This window comes from Herpailurus yagouaroundi, unplaced genomic scaffold (genome assembly GCF_014898765.1).
Source record: "Herpailurus yagouaroundi ecotype Mexico unplaced genomic scaffold, PumYag 77, whole genome shotgun sequence".
Classification (NCBI taxonomy): Eukaryota; Metazoa; Chordata; class Mammalia; order Carnivora; family Felidae; genus Herpailurus; species Herpailurus yagouaroundi.
The window spans coordinates 4,928,607-4,945,370 of record NW_024412388.1 but is presented as its reverse complement, the minus strand read 5'-3'; the positions used below and the strand labels follow the sequence as shown (position 1 = coordinate 4,945,370).

Here is a 16,764-nt window from a genome sequence, read left to right as displayed (position 1 = left end):
AGCTGGTGGGAAGGCGTCCAGGGAAGGAGGGATGGGTGGACTAGGCCCCACAAGAGGGGTCCAGCTGGGGGAGGGCTTTACTACATCTCACAGCAGCATAAAGGCAGCACCCCGCCTGAGAAGAGCAGGGAAATGGAAATGGAGCTGAGGACAGACGGCAGTGGCAACAGAGTCAGGTAAGAGGGACGGAAGTCCTTCCACTTAACGATCCCACCAAGTCCCAGTCAGTGTCTGGTGTGGGAGGAGCAGGCCACGTGCGTGTCTGCACCTGTGTCTACACCTGTGTCTCTGTCTGTAGGTCTACACCTGTACCTGCGTCCATGTCTGTCTGCATCTCTATCTACATCTGCAACCACACGTGTGTATCGATGTTGACATCGGCACCTACGTCGACATCCATAGCTACACCTGTATCTGTGCCTTTATCCAGGCTGTTTGCATTCTCACCACAACATGATGAGGTAAGATCATCACTCCCAACAGATGAGAAAACCAAGCCCCTTGTAGCCACAGAGTGTCTGAGCAGGATTCACTCGGACTCAGGGTGACTCCAGTATCTCCCCCAAGTCTACTGGTTTAGCATAGATTGTGGGTGGGGCCAGTCCTGGTTTGCTCCCCTGACTGGGTGATTTAACACCCTGAAAGCACGCCTCACCCAGGGGGTGGGGATTTGGTGGATGAAGTCCTGGCCCCCTCACTCCACAACTGGGATATCTCTGAGGCAATCCCAGGCCTCCTTACCCCACACTCAGGATGACTCTGGGTGTTCTATATGATCTTCTAGAGCCTAAGTGCCAGTTGCCCAGATGGAGACGTGCTGGACAAGAGCCCTCTATTTGTTGTGGGATTTTTTTAATTAAAAAAAAAATGTATTTATTTATTTTGAGAGAGAGAGAGTGACCAAGCAGGAGAGGGGCAGAGAGGGGGCAGAGAGAATCCCAAGCAGGCTCATGCTGTCAGCATACAGCCTGATGTGGGGCTCGAACTCATGAACAGTGAGATCCTGACCTGATCTGAAACCAAGAGTCTGAAGCTTAACCAACTGAGCCACCCAGACGCACCCATGAGCCCTTTATTTGTATTCCTCCCCTTCCTCTCTCACCTTCATGCCCCCTCCTGGCGCTTTCCAGGACTGCCTCTCAAATAAGCTGTACTGGAGTCTATCTATCTCAGGGTCCCCTGGGGGAACCCGACTGAAGCTGACCATCTAAGAGATCCTCAGGGAAACAATCCGAGACCTCCAAGGCAGCAGCCAGAGAAATATCAAGAAAAAACCGTGAGCATTAGGGATGCTTCTAGAGGGAGGCTTCTAGCCAAATAACCTTTTTATCTGAGACACGAATGGCTGGCAAAACCAGTAACACTCATGCAATATGGTGAAAAGATCATGGGATCAATGGAAAAGCTACTGAAAATTACAAAAGTAAACCAGCAGGTATAAAGTTAAGATACATAATCAATAGTTTGTGTGTGTGTGTGTGTGTGCGGTCTGCGTGTGTGTGTGATATACACACACTCACACACTGCACCCACACACAAATGAGACAGAAGGAATGATGGGTGACTTCTTCATATATATACTGTATGTCTTACATCATACAGTAAATGCTATCAAGAAAAAAGAAAACTAAATACTTAGGCATAAATTTAATAAGACATTCCCAAAACACAAGGAGAAAAACTATAAAAATCTAAAGGACAAAATAGGTTTCAGTAAATGCAAAAACATAACATGTTCTTGATTAGGAAAAGCAAAAATCATAAAAATGTCAGTCTTCCAAAAATTAATCTATAAACAAAATGTAATGACAACAAGAATCCCATTAGGGTTTTTTTTTTTTTTTCTGGATCTAGAGAATCTTATTACAAAATTTATGAGGAAGGAAAAAACACCAGTGATAGCCAGAAAAACTTTAATAAAGAGAACCAAAGTGTAGAGGCTAGCCCTACAGGTTATTAACACATTCTATAAAACCTCTATATTTAAAGAAGTATGGAATTGACATGTGAATACATAGAAAGACCAAGGGAACAGAAGAGAAAATCCAGAAATATTCCCACTTCCACATGCAAATTAATATACTTTATAATTTTTTTTAATATTTATTTATTATTGAGAGACAGAGAGACACAGAGCATGAGCAGGGGAGGGGCAGAGAGAGAGGGAGACACAGAATCTGAAGCAGGCTCCAGGCTCCAAGCTGTCAGCACAGAGCCCAACGTGGGGCTCGAACACAAAACCGTGAGATCATGACCTGAGTCGAAGTCGGACACTTAACCAACTGAGCCACCCAGGCACCCCACAAATTAATATGCTCTAAAGGAGACATCACAAATCAGTGGAGGAAGGGGACTGACTTTTTAATAAGTGATACTGGCATATGGAAAAAGATAAAATTGGATCTATTCCCCACACTGTAGAGCAGAATGAATTCCAAATGGACCTGAGATTTAAATGTTGTAAATAAAATCACACACTACTATAGGAGAAAACATAGGTGAATTTCTCTATAACCTGAAAGTGGAGAAAACTTCCTAAGCATGATTAAAAACGCAGCAACAACAGGTGAAAGACAGGTACAACAGAGAACATAAACATAAAACTGGCAGCATGTTCTCCAACGTGGCAGCACCATTTTGCTTTCTGACTAGAAATGAACGAGAGTTCCAACATCACATCCTTTCCAGCATTTGGCATTGTCTCATCTCTTGGATTATGGCCATCCTACTGGGTGTGTGGCAGCATTTTAATTTGCATCTCCCTATTGATTAATGACATTGAGCATCTTTTCATGTCCTCATTAGCCATTCATATAAGTTCTTTGGTGAAATGTCTATTTGAATCTTTTGCCCATTTTTAATTGAGTTGTGTTCTTCTTTTTGAGTTGTAAGAGCTATTTCGATAAAATCTGGATAGAAGTCTTTTATCAGATAATGGATTTGCAAATGTTTTCTCTTGGCCCATGGCTTTCCTTTTCTTTATGGGTTTCTTTTAAAGAGCAAAAGGTTTTAATTTTGGTAAAGTCCCAATTTATCAATTTTTTTCTTTTATGAATCATGCTTTCAGTATCATATCTAGGATTATTTTTCACCTAACCTGAGGTCACAGAAATATTTTCTTGTGTTTTCTTCTGAGCTTCACAGTCTCAGCTTTCACATTTAAGTCTACGGTGCATTTTAAGTTAGCTTTTGTGTATGGTGTGAGGTAAGGGCCTAAGTTGATTTTTGGCACATGGATATCCAATTGTCCCAGCACTATTTTTGTTTGTTTGTTTGTTTGTTTGTTGTTGTTGCATTTAAAAAAGGCTATCCTTTTCCCCATTGAAGTATGCTTGCATGTTTGATTAAAATAAATTGACCATAAACATAAGACTTTATTTCTGGACTTCATATTTTTCTCTGTTTTCTGTCCTTAGGCCAATACTATACTGTCTTGATTGCTACAGCTCTGTAGTAAATTCTGAAGTCAGGAACTATATGTCTTCCAACTTTGCTCTTATTTTCCAAAACTGTCTTGTCTATTCGAGGTCCTTTGTATTCCTATAAAAACTTCTAAGGTAAGTTTGACAATTTCTGCAATACCAACAACAAGAACAACAATAAAAATGCCTGCTGGGATTTTTTTTTTAATTTTTTTTTCAACGTTTATTTATTTTTGGGACAGAGAGAGACAGAGCATGAACGGAGGAGGGGCAGAGAGAGAGGGAGACACAGAATCGGAAACAGGCTCCAGGCTCTGAGCCATCAGCCTGACGCGGGGCTCGAACTCACGGACCGCGAGATCGTGACCTGGCTGAAGTCGGACGCTTAACCGACTGCGCCACCCAGGCGCCCCGCCTGCTGGGATTTTGATAGAGGTTGCAGTGAGTCTAAAAATATATTTGGAAAGAACTGCCATCTTAACAATATCAAGTCTTCTAATCACTTCCAATCACAGAACATGGAGTGCTTCTCCGTTTATATAAATCTTTAATTTCTCTCAGTAAGACTTCATAGTACAGGTTTCACACTTTATAAATTAAATTATCTAAGTCCTTTATCCTTTTTGATGCTACTGTAAATGGAACTGCTTAATGTTTTTGTTTGTTTAAATATGTAACGCTTCACGAATTTGTGTGTCATCCTTGCATAGGGGCCATGCTGATCTTCTCTGTATCATTCCCATTTTAGTATATGTGCTGCCAAAGTGAGCACTGGAATTGTTTACTTTAAATTTCATTTTTAGATTGCTCATTTACACATTTCCACTTACATATAGATACACAGTTGATTTTTGTACGCTGATCCTGTATTCTGTGACCATGATAAATTTGTGTAATAGTTCTAGTAAAATTTGTTTTGTAGATTTAGGATCTTTTACATTTATAATCAAGTCACCTATGAATAGAGTTTTGCTTCCTCCTTTCCATTCTAGATGCCTTTTCTTTTTCTTCCCTTATTGCACTGGCTAGAACCTCCAGTACAATGTTGAATAGAAATGGTGAGAATAAACAACCCTGTCTTGCTTCTCATCTTAGGAGGAAAACAACCAGTTTCACCATGAAGTATGATGTGAGCTGTGTCAAAGATTTTAAATCATATAAAAAGGACACAGGGGTGGGGGCAGGGGGCCTGGGTGGCTCAGTCAGTTAAGTGTCGGACTCTTGATCTCAGCTCAGGTCTTGATCTCACAGTTGTGAGTTCAAGCCCCCTGTTGGGCTCCACACTAGGTGTGAAGCCTACTTAAAAAAAAAAAAAAAAAAAAAAAAAAAAAAAAAAAAAAAGACTTGGGAATCAACTTGAAGAAGCTCCTACTGACCAAAAATGGGCCAATTTAACCATCAATAAGAATAGCAACTGCTTTGACTTAAAAAACGTTAAATATGTTTAAATCCATGAGTTCATAATGAACCTAAAGCACACAAACAAAAAACTAATTGATCATTGTTGGAGGAGGCTCCTGACCTAATACATTATTTTGAAAACTGAAGAAGTATAAGGATGAAGAATCAGGCATTTATCTTACCTTTCCTGTATAAACTGTTCCTTTGAGTTAGCAAATTGCAAAAGAGAGGACTTTCTCTATAAAAGTATTCCCGCCAATAAATGAAGAAGTGAGAGAATTAAAACATCACCATTTTGCAAGCCCTAACAATTAATGAATCATCAATTAATGACTGACATCACAAAAGAGAAACAACCAGATAGAATGTGTCCCTGATAGAAGAATACTTTGCTGTAGGGGAAAAAAAAAAAGTTTTTTAAAAAGGAATTTAAAATTATTCAGACCTCCTGATCTACCACTTTATAAGGTCCACGGAGGACAGAAGAACATGGTAAAGGGAACCATGGGGATGCTGTCAGCAAAATCCAGACTGTGGGAAACCACAGGGCAGATAGATGACCTGGATTCTTCAATGAATTCAGTGAAAAAGAGAGTAAGAGAATGCTAGAGTAGGAATATATAGATTAAAAGAGACAAGAGATGTGTCAACCAGTCACAATCTGTAAAAAACAAAAAAAAATTACAGCGTTTGTGAAACAACTGGAACAGTGATGGGATGTTTAACAATATCTAGAATTATTAATTTTTAAGTGATAATTGTAGTGCAGGAGTATGTTTTTAAAAAGAGACCTTATATTTTAGAGATATATACTAAAACATTTACTGATGAAATTGTATAGTGTCTACAATATGCTTCATGACAATGTGTGTGGTGGGAGGAGGAAACGTGAATGAAACAAGACTGGCCATGTGTTGACTACAGTTGAAAGTGGATGATAAGTATATAGGAGTTTATTGCACTAGCCTGTCTATATTTGTAGATGTTTGAAATTTTCCATAATAGGAAGTTAAAAAAAAAAAAAAGATGATCATGGGATTTGAAGTGAGCTCTAGGTTACATCTTAAAGCTTGGCTCAACTCCTTATGAGCTGTGTGACCTTGAACAAATTACTTGATCCCTCTGTTGTAGCAGACATAATGTATGAGAGGTGCCTGGCATGCCACCCACCACGTAATATGTGTTCTTCATGATTAATAACGATAACAAATGTGGCCCCTTTTTGTAGGGGCCTCTGCCAGGGACAATGATGGAGGGATTTAGGGTGTAATGAAATGGCACGTTGTAGGGTGCAGCTGGAAAATTCACCCAGGGGAGAGGCTGTCTGTCTGTAAGCACTGAGGCACACATACTCATCCGCCACTTTAAGGCAAAAAACATTTTTCAAATTAGGTACATTGAAGACAATCAGTAAATGAAGATCAGAGGGGGGATATGTTCTTGAGAGGTTTCGTGTGTGGATATTAAAGAGGAATTTATGGAGCCACAGGGGGCTGCAGCCAACGCTAGGTTAATCCTACAAAAGGAATGGTCTAGATACTCTTTCCAGTGCTTGAGTCTAACTTTAGAAATCAGTGTCCCCTAAACAGCTCAGGTCCATGGCCCTTCCTCCTAGAACCCTCCCTTCCGCTATCACTAACAGATCACTTCCAGGACCTTGACAGCCACCTGAAATTCCATGCAGACAACTGAGAACCAGCCCACTACCCCAGCATCCATGGGCTTCCTCAGGTCTCTCGTCAGCCCCTTTCTGGCCTGGCCTAGTGGCAGCTGACTTTGTGCTGTCAGCTCTGTTCTGGCTGACTGTCTACTGTCCCACTGAAGTCATACAATATGTCCCTGTGGCTTCCCTTGGAGAAGAGAATGGATGATGTCCTCATTCCCAGTAAGACTCCATAAGCAGTGTCTGAATGGCTTCTAAACAGTGAGCATCTCCAGAGAGTCCCTTTTTGCAGCTAGAACCCAAACCTGGGTAGGTTCCCCCTTTCTCCTCCCCTTCTATTCATTGCCCTTGGTCCCAACCCTCACACCAGGAGGCACAGAGAAGGGCCCAGGTGGAGGGAAATGCAATTCGTGCAGTTCCAATGGCCTCCAAACCTGACCCCAAATGTGAAACGGGCTCCTGTGACAAGGCACAACGTGTAGTGTCCTAGAGCAGGAATGCTGTTCCCGAGGCCAGTGTGGAATCTCCATTCCAGTGGGCAGCTAAGAAAAGAGAAACACCACTCTTCACTGCCGCTTACACACGCGTACCCACAACTTTCCTTCTGATCTTTCCAACACAGAATGACCTGATTGAAATGCACCATTAGAAGTGTGTGGCCTAGGGGCCCCTGGGTGGCTCAGTCAGTTGAGTATCCAACGTCGGCTCGGGTCACGATCCCACGGTTCATGGGTTCGAGCCCCACGTTGGGCTCTGTGCTGACAGCTCAGAGCCTGGAGCCTGTTTCGGATTCTGTGTCTCCCTCTCTCTCTGTCCCTTCCCCACTCGCGCTCTGTCTCCCTCTGTCTCAAAAATAAATAAACGTTTTAAAAAATTATTTAAAAAAAAAAAAAAAAAAGAAGTGCATGGCCTAGTTCAAAATGCCCATAATAAGCATGACAACAACTGCTATGACGAGAGTGGCCACCTCTCTGGCATTTTCGAATGTCAGACACAGGCAAAGCCCTTCCCTCCCACTTCTCATTTTAATCCCACAACAACTATAGTAATAGGTGAATACTGTTGTCGTCATCTTACAAATGAGAAGTACACAGAGAAGGGAATTAACTTTCCCAAGGTCACACAGCTGGTAAGGACAGAACCAGTGAACCAGCCCACTGTCCCCCCTTCCTGGCATTTTGCTACAAATCCCTGGCACATGCCCCAGTGTACCCTCTCTCCTTCTCTAGGAGCAACCCAGGGCACTTTCAGAGCCCACGTTTCCTCTCACAGCAGAACATTTCATATAAAGGGAGGATCATTTGAGCCTGATTTAAAATGTTCCTTTAGCCCTTCCTTTTATTGCAAGGAGAGGAAAGGAATCTGGAAAAGGAATGTCTCCCCTGCTTATCTCCCTTGCACACAGACCCAGCGAGAGTGGTAATTGATGGCTGGAGCACAGCAAGGTTGATAGGATGCCAAACGGAACCCCGAGAAGCCACGGCGACAGCCCAAATCTCACGGACAGGAGCTGCTTTATTAACTTTCAATCTGGTGTTTTCTTCTGACTTGTTTATAGGGTCTGCACGATTTGGGGGACGAGGAGCAGGAAAGCTGGTGGGGAGCACTCCGTGTCCTCCCCTCCTCCGTACCCCCCCCCAAGCCTGGCCACTGCAAGCCATTTATGGAATGATAGGGAAGAAAGGGCTGTCAGGCCCGGCCCAGGCTGCTATCTGCCAGATATGAAAACCAATTGCTTTTCATAATAAATTCCAGCTGGAGCCATAGAAATAATAGGGACCGGGAGAAGGTAACACCAATTTGCTTTATTTGATTAGCTCCTTCTTGGGCGGTCCAACCCCAGCTTCTTTTCATTAAAATAAGGGCAAATTGAAAAATCGTAAAAGAGGCTTTCTTATCAAGAAACAAACGATTGGGTAGATTTGTGTGCCCAGAAGCCCCCGTCCGCCACGGGGCGTCAGTGCCAGCACCTGCTGGTGCTGTTCTACAGGAGCAGACCCCCAGGGCCTCCGTTTGAGGGTGCTTCTCCGGAATAAAGGCGGAAACAGCACCAGCACTGCCCAGCAGTGAGTACTGGGTGCCACCCGTCTCCGGCAGGCCCCCCAAACCCAAGGACGGGCCAGGCCAGGGCAACCTCGGGGGATGGGCACCGGACTGTCATGTCCACAGGCCAGGACGCCTCTGTGGGGGTCTGAAAGCAGGGTGAGGGACAGCTCAGGCTGCCAGAACTCGGAGGCAGAAGCCAATTCAATAAATGCAGCCTCCTAACCATAGGTTTGTTCGTATCAGCTGAGGCTGGCGGTCACCGAGAAGATACAGCCCATATGACCAGGAATCACTACCCAGCAAGTCTGCAGGGACTCATTAATGGCTCCCTTCCTAGAGCTCCCAGGGCACTCGGCTTGAAATTCCATTATGACATTCAGTGATTTATTCAATTAATATTTATTGAGCAGCTATTACGGGCCAAGCATTGGTGCAAGGCGCTGTAGGTGCTGTTGTGAACAGAAGCGTCCAAAGCGCTGCCTGTGTAAGGCCTGCTGTCCGGTCGGGGAGGTAGAAGGAGGCACTTGGGGGCTTCAGAAGACCACACTCCGGTGGGCGGGACAGGAGGCGACATGCGAGCACGTCCTGTAACAGCTGGCTGTGATGTGGGACAGGCCAGCCCGGAGACCTCTCTCCCAGACGTGGCATCTGAACAGAAGCGTAGGCAAAGGCCAGGGCTCAGCCAGGAAGGCTCCCGGGAAAGTGACAGCAGCAAGGTCAGTGGCCCGAGAAGCATACCGGCAGGCAGAGAGTAGGTGGGGGCGCAGGCAGGGGGTGAGGCCCAAGAGCCTGGCAGGCCTGGGTCGAGGGAGCATGGATTTTGCTCTAAGTGGGAATGAAAGACACAAATGAAGCACGTAGTAGGACGGCATCAATGGCAACGAAGAAGTGAGGAGCCTGGACGGTCACACAAGCGTGGCACGAGGCATGAGACAACATAAAGTAACTCCATCAATGCAGCCGCAGCAAACAGCGAAGAAACAGCAGGGAGGCTTCGTCTAGGTTGGGGCAGTTGGCGGAGAGGTGCCCCAAACCCCAGCCCCCACCCCCTCTGAGAATTCTGAACTTCACCTTCGCAGGGACGGGAAGCGACGAAAGGGCTCTGAGCAGAGAAGCAGGGTGGTCACTTGGCCTTGGTGTGCCAGGCTCACCCGGACCGCCCTCTACCTTCTCCACCTGCCACAGCGACATGTAAAGAGTGAACGCTCTGTAAATGCTCCATCAAACGAGTGAGTTAATCAAGGAACTCAGTGGCTAGAACAAAGGAAGTCTTCTCCTTTGTCTTGAAAACACACAGAAAGCACCACTTACACTTGAAGTGTTGGGTCAATGACGAAGCAGAAGATAAAGGGAAGACAGAACATACGGAGTCACCTTTCTTTGGGTTCAACACTGCTGGAAGGAAAGAGAACCTTCCATCCTGCTACCCGGTGCAGTCCAGGTTACGGGAGCCTGAGCCCAGTGAAGCAAAAAGACTATCGCTCAAATGCCACCGGCATCTGGGTCATGTTTGACCCCACTGACATCTCATTTGGCTAAAATCCGTGCCCCTAAATAGAGCCTGGCACTTCTACAGACCCTCACTTGTCACATTCCAACACCGATATTTTATTAATAATCCAATGTAAATCTGAGAGAAAATTAATGTGTCACCTCCTAGCAGGAAGGACTAAACATCTCAATGTGACGGTCTGTTAGAGTTGTCATTTATCATTAGCATGCAATTCAAGGCAAGCGTCCCACATTCTGGTGGGAGCGTTCGAGACAATGAATCTCTGGGAATTAGCTTCTGGTCCAATTATTCCTGTTTTTCCCCCCACCTACCTAGGAGATAAATTCTGTCTCGGTGGGAGGAAAAAAAAAAAGAAGAAAAGCAGGAGGAGGGAGTTTGCTCTTCTCCTTCCTGGGTGAAATCAATTTTTCTCAAGGAGACAAGGCAATATTCATTTTGTGAGAAGGGAATAAGGCTGTACGCTAAAGGCCAATAAATGGAGCCGTTCTGATGAAAACTTCCTCAAATCAAATGTAGGGGAACCTCTTAATGGGCTTTGTTCTTCTTTTCCATAATCCATAACTATTAAGAGAAAGATGGGCAGACAGAAGATCCGCCAAGGGGGAGCTGTGTAAACACCAGGCAGGGCCACCTTCCAGGGACATCCAAAGAGGTCACTGTAAACACTGGTCTCTCCTGCTCTCCACACACTTCCTGGGGCTCCCTCCTGCCAGGCACTGCTGTCAGCTCTCAGGATCCACTGACAGGCGTGTCCTGGTCCTCAGGGAGCTTATAGTCTAGCAAGGGAATCCATCAATAAACAAACTAATAACAGACAAGTGTTCTACAGAAAAGAACCCAAGACAGAAACGCTGTGCATTAAAATAGAATTGTTTTGTCTAGTAACTTTTTTTTTTTTTTAATCTTTGGTAGAAAACACAAAAATGCTCTCTAGAGTAAATCATGTTTCTGGCTCCAAAGCAAACAGAATGGCCGGGGTGAAGGCTGGTTTCTCCCGCCAGTGGGAGCCGGGCAGGAATAACCGGGGAGCCCAGGGCCAGCCCTGCCCAGGCTAACCGCACCGTCCAGCACGGGTGCGACCAGGGACCGGGGTCCCAGGTGCCCTGGCTCAGACGCCACAAAAAGAACTGAGGAGACCATCCCTACAGGTGCAGGTCAACTTTGGCCGGCAGGCGGGGGCCAAGGGAAACAGCACTGAGACCCAGAGGACTTCAACGGGCCCTGCTCCGTCTGCGGGGCCAACCACCACGGGGGAGTTGTCTCCTCACAGTGCCGGCCCGAACACACCTTCTGCCAGCACCCTGTGTGTCAGCCACTATGACCCCTGGCAGGCTGAGCTGCCCCTGCTCCCGGAGCCTCCGTGAGGGCAGGGGTCCTGCTGGTCTGTTTGAGCTACAGAAGCAGCTCCTTTCACCCACACAGCCCTGTCGGGTAGCTGCCATTAGCTTCCCATTTTGCAGAGGAAGAGACCACATCTGAGAGGTGACAAAAGCCTCCAGGTCACAGAGCTGCCAGCTGAAGACCTAGCCAGCCCCTGGTCTGTCAGATTCGGAGGGGAGCCACCACTGCCTCCCCGACCCATCTCATCACTCAGCAGTCACACCGCTGACCCTGACCGGAAACTGCACACTGCCCTTGCGTCAGCTGAATGCGTGATGACTGCCGGGGGCCCATGAGGCCTGAGACCCTCCCCACCCAGCCGGCTGGCCCCCTGTCTTCCTCTCTCCTGCCTGCCCTCCCTCTCCAGACCCAGCCCAGACAGCTTTTGCTACCTCCCGACTTCAAACCCACCCTCACAGGGTGGAGATGGGGCCTGCTCAGATCCCCCAGAGGGCCTGAGCTGAGGCTGCCTGACCCGCCCAGAGGGGGCACCCTTGGAGGCTCTCACTCGACAGCAGACTCTAGGGCACCCTGAGTTGGGAGCCCCTCCCTGCCACATGACCAAATCTGCCTCTTCATTTTGAGCGCAGGTGCCTAGGGACACAGGGCTGGCTCCTATTCGGCCTGCCACATGACAGGCACTAAAAGGTCCCTCCTGTCCTGTTGCTGAAGCCCCACCAGAAGTAGGCATGGAGTCAAGTCGTTCTGAGCTCAGAGAGGAAACTTCGAGAAGGAGAGATGCTGTCTGCCCATGGGACAGGCCTTCGTGGCCATAGCCCTGGGCTCTTAAAGAAGTCACGGGCACCAGATCTCTGTGCCCAACTGACGTGGAGCCCAGGGGCTGCGGGTGCCTCCCGAAATCATCTTAGCTGCCCTTCACCTGGGCTGAGAAATGATGACTTTCTCCCCGGTCTCTGCAGCTCAGGCTCCCAGGCAGAGAAGCCTGGGTGATAACCTCCACCCAAGGCCAGGACCTGTGGCTGCCACCTCCATCCCGAAACAAACGATGATTTTTCTCCCACACAGAAGACCACAGACCCCAGTAAGCGCTGCTGGGATTAATAACAGAATCAGGGAAATGACCTTTGGTGCAGATGGAGGGGTGATGAGGCAGAGAGATTCAGGGGGATGTTCCAGATGGCAGGAGACAGGCAGTGAAGGCGCTTTTCCATGAGCAACCGCCAGCCCGGGGAGGGCTGTGGGGAAGCGGGGTGGGCCCAGAGGAGCTGTCAGTGGGGACACAGGGATGCTAAGCATCCCCGAGTGTCTGGGGCCAGAGTAGAACCTGCTAGGTTCCCTCAAAGATATCTTCCTCCCCACCACCCCGCATCCCTGCCCCTAACCCTCTTTCCTGCTTCCCGGAAGCACCCTTTAATTGGCCAGGGCTCCTCCGGGTGGTCTCCCAAGCTCTGCAACCAAAGCCCAAAAGTTCACGAATCATGAAACTGCTACCTCCAAACCAGAGTTCTGGGGGCACAAGAGTACCAGGTGATGCTTTCCCCAGGTTGGAGGGAGGGCACCCTCCTTCTGGGCACCCAGCTCCAGAATCTTCCATAGGCTCACACCTCGGGCGCCTTCCCGCCTGGCTGCACAGGTCCAGTCCCTGAAACTGAAGGGCCCTGGGCATTATCTACTGGGGCCTCAGAGGGTCATTCTTTGGGCCCCAACCAGCTCAAAGGCCCCACGAGAAATACTTGGATGAAAGCAAGGCCAAATACCAGTGCCCCCATCTTTATCAGCACTTAGTGGTGGCCTGTTTCTTCCTCTCACCTACCTCTATTTCCAACATATACTGTTTTACAGTAAGACAGAAAAGGAAACTCTTGTCATTGAAAAGTTTAATTTGGGGGGGAGGCTTAAGCTGTTCCCTGCCACCTTTGCATAGGCTCTGCACCTCTCTAGGTCCACACTCCTGCCCCTTCCCTCCTCTCCCCTTCTTCACCCACCCACTGGACCCTCTCCCCACCCCCACCCCCCACCCCCACCCCCGCGGCCCCTTCTCCTCACCCTGCCCCATCCTCTGGCACTTAAGGGTTTCGTGCTCCTAGTCTTGCCCTCTTGGGCCCTTGAGAATGGAGGCCATGTGTCACCAACCTCTGTGGACTTCCGTAAAACCCCACTCTGTGAGCATCGGGCTTCCGCAGGTGACCGAGGCATAAACAGGGAGATGATGCTCTATCATTGATCACCACCCCCAATTCCCCCCCCACCCACCCACTGCTCTCACCTCCTGCCTCTACATGCCCTCTCTTTTCTGCTCCAGACCTCAGAGCTGCTGGGACAGAACCTCATTAGCCCCGCCTGCTCCAGGGTGGCCTTCCCCACACAGGGACACAAGTCCCATTAGTGCACTGTGAATTAGCCTGGCAACCAGAGCTTTCCACCAGCTGGGCTCAGCCCGCTTTGCTGCCCTTTTCCACACATAGCCTTACGCACCAGGGACTCAGCCCCAGTGGGTCATCTGCACAACGTGTATCCTTGGGCCTCTGTGTCACTGTGCAGGGTATCACCTTAGCCCTTTCCTTCTCCCCTGGCCAAAGCCAAAATCCTGTTGAGTTCCTCAAGGCCTATCTCAAATGATACCATTACCACCTCCCTCCATGAAATTAAATATCACCTGCTCTACCCTTCCATAGCACAACACCGGTCCCTCAATCTAGACCCTCCCTGCAGCGATTCCTGTTTGGTTCCAGTTAGTTCCACAGGTCTCCTTCCCCAGAAGACTGGAAACCCTTGGGAAGGAGCCATATCCCTTTATTTGATGCCTCCTATAGACCCAGTAGCAGGTCTTAACTATGGTGGGTCTCCCAAAATATCTCCATAGGTAGGTCCAGGGTTCCTACCTAGGACCAGGAGCAGAGGTGATCTATAAAGAGCTCCTCAAACGCCAGTAGGAGCCAACAGGTACTGAGCAGGAAGTAAGGGTTTGGCACCATGTTGGAGACTTACATGTGTGAGCCCATCTGATGCGCAGTAATCCTGTGCAGCAGGTCATGTGGTCATTCCTTTTCAGAAGGGGCCACCGAGGTTCAGAGAGGCTAGACAATTTGCCCAAGTCCCACACAGCAGTTATGGGTGACACCAGCATTCTGTGTGGGCGGGTCTCACTCCAGGCACATGTTTTGACCCCTGTCCTATGCTGCCCCCTCCCCGCCATCAGGAGATGGTTACAACGTGCAGAGACTCAGAATGCCACCAAAACCAGCAGAGTGATCGGAAAGGGTCTATTTAGTCTACCTTGGCCCCGACCAGAAGTAGCTCTCTGAGCAGTCTAAACACCCCTCAGTGCTAAATGCTGTAAGTCAGGCACGCACGCTCCCCAGATGGAAATGCACCATCCTGTCTTTCTTCACATTGCCGGGCTGCGCTATCAGGGGGATTCGTCTCTGACTTTCATTAATTATAACGTGGATTGTGCTGAAGGTGTTTTGGTCAATAGAGACCTCTTTGCCTCCTCTCCCCAGAGCTCGTAAATCTGGCCCTATGGTCTAACGGCCATGATGTTCCCCTAATCATGTTACTGCAATATTAATAAGGCTGTTTAATGCAACTGGTTCCTTCTAAATTGTCACATAAAAATTTGGTAAATGTCAGACACATCATTTAATAGAAAACGATGTTTCACTGCCAGGGGAGCTAGGTGGCTGAGAGCACGAGGTAAAAAGCCCAGCGATGACCTTAAGGCAGAGCTCTATCTTGGGGCTCCTACCTTGGGCCCTTCTTCCCTGGCAGCCCGCGGTGGCCCTCGGCCCACTGTGTGTGGACGCTGAGCAAGGACTCCTGGGGAGGGGGAAAAGGTCAGATTAGACACAAACGGTGGCTCCTGTCCTCACGCAGCATACAGTCTTGTTGAAGCAAGAGAGAACCCCTAAGTTTTCTCGGCCACCTCATGGTGCCCCTTGTCACAGGCGATTATAATTCCCAATTTAGGAAGCTGAGAAAGTTCCCAGGGACACTGGTCCCACATTTGAGCAACCTCACATATGAAAGGGGTGGATTCCCAAAAGCCCATCAGGAGGTGAGGGGCAAGGCAACACTCAAAAATGGGGGTGGGGGGGCTCATCTGCTACCATCTAGCAGGGAACAGAGCATTCCTCCGGGAGAGTGGACCTCAGACTTCTCCACTGGAGAGGACTCAAGAGCCCACTGTAAATCTGAGCATCTGACCGTGACCTTTTCCAGAGACCCAGACAGAGAAGTGAACCCCAGAAATGGGGCTGAATATCCTGAGAATCCTCTGAATTTCTCTGGGTAGTTATCAGCCACCCGTCATGTCACACGGGTGCCAACCTCGCCACTCCTCTGCATGACCCAACTTCCTGAGTTGTTCCAAGCTCCAGAAATCCAGACCCTTAGAAAATGAATTCCCACTCCTGGTCAGAGAAGTTCTTGGGAAATTGCTGGTGGGGGAGGGGAGAGGGTAGTGGGAGAGCAGGGGCTTTGAGGAGGAATCAGAGACTTGGCTGTTGGTGGGCACTGCACCAGTCTGAGGTGCCCCATCTGCCTGGCACCCTTGGGTTCCTTCCTGACACTTCTAGGCTCTCCTCCAACCTCCCTGTGGGCTGTGGCAGGTCAAGGCACTTCTAGCCATTCCACTGGCTACAGGCTGATGGCAATGCACGTGGTATAAACCAGGACTCATCGCAGCAGCAGCCTGTGTAGACAGGCAGCAAATGAGCCTGTAATGTGGCAGGCAGGGTGCCATCCATCTGTACAGATGACATGGAGTAGCAGGTAGGCCTTGGGCAGCAGGGCTAGCAGGGGACATGTGTCTACCAAACACTCCCACACAAGAGCCCCAAGGGAGCCTCATCCAGTGCCTCACTGGCCCTGGAGCCTTGCCCCGGACAATCTCCTGACAGTGGGGGAGAGGACCCTTCCCTCCATGCCTCCAACCTGCTGACGGGGCTTTAGGAGCCCACCCGAGCGGCAGAAGAGGAGGGCAGTAGACCTTGAGAGTTTTGTGCTTCTGTCCAGAATGATGATGATGTCTAAAGATAAACCAGTACACAACAGATTTCCTGAAAAAATCAATTTTAGCAAGTGGGAAATCGCTTTAAAAAGCATTTCTATCATGGACTTCATTGGGAGTGTGAACACACTGGATTCTCCAGCTGCTGGTTTCCCTTCTTCCCCCCCAGGTAGAAGCTGAGCCACCCCCCGGTGGTGCCCCTGGGATGGGAGCCTGCAGACTAATGCAAATTTAGGCCATCCCTCGGAAAACTCACCAAGGGCCTCAGCCACGGGCTTGCAGCCTGACCTTGAGCAGCTATTACATTTCCAACCAAACCCACAGTCTCTCCTGCTGGAAAATGAGGCCGGCAAGACCTATGGCCCCA

The 16,764-nt window shown here is 48.4% G+C and overlaps 1 protein-coding gene and 1 non-coding gene across 7 annotated transcripts in view; both read right to left on the bottom strand.

Moving 5' to 3' along the window:
• The window catches only part of CAMTA1 (calmodulin binding transcription activator 1), an 828,802-nt gene that overhangs the window by 433,742 nt on the left and 378,296 nt on the right, over window positions 1-16,764 (bottom strand). The window lies entirely within an intron of this gene.
• Window positions 4,088-4,194, bottom strand: LOC121027856 (U6 spliceosomal RNA). The gene has a single exon (XR_005788944.1). It is a non-coding gene; the product is annotated as a U6 spliceosomal RNA (small nuclear RNA).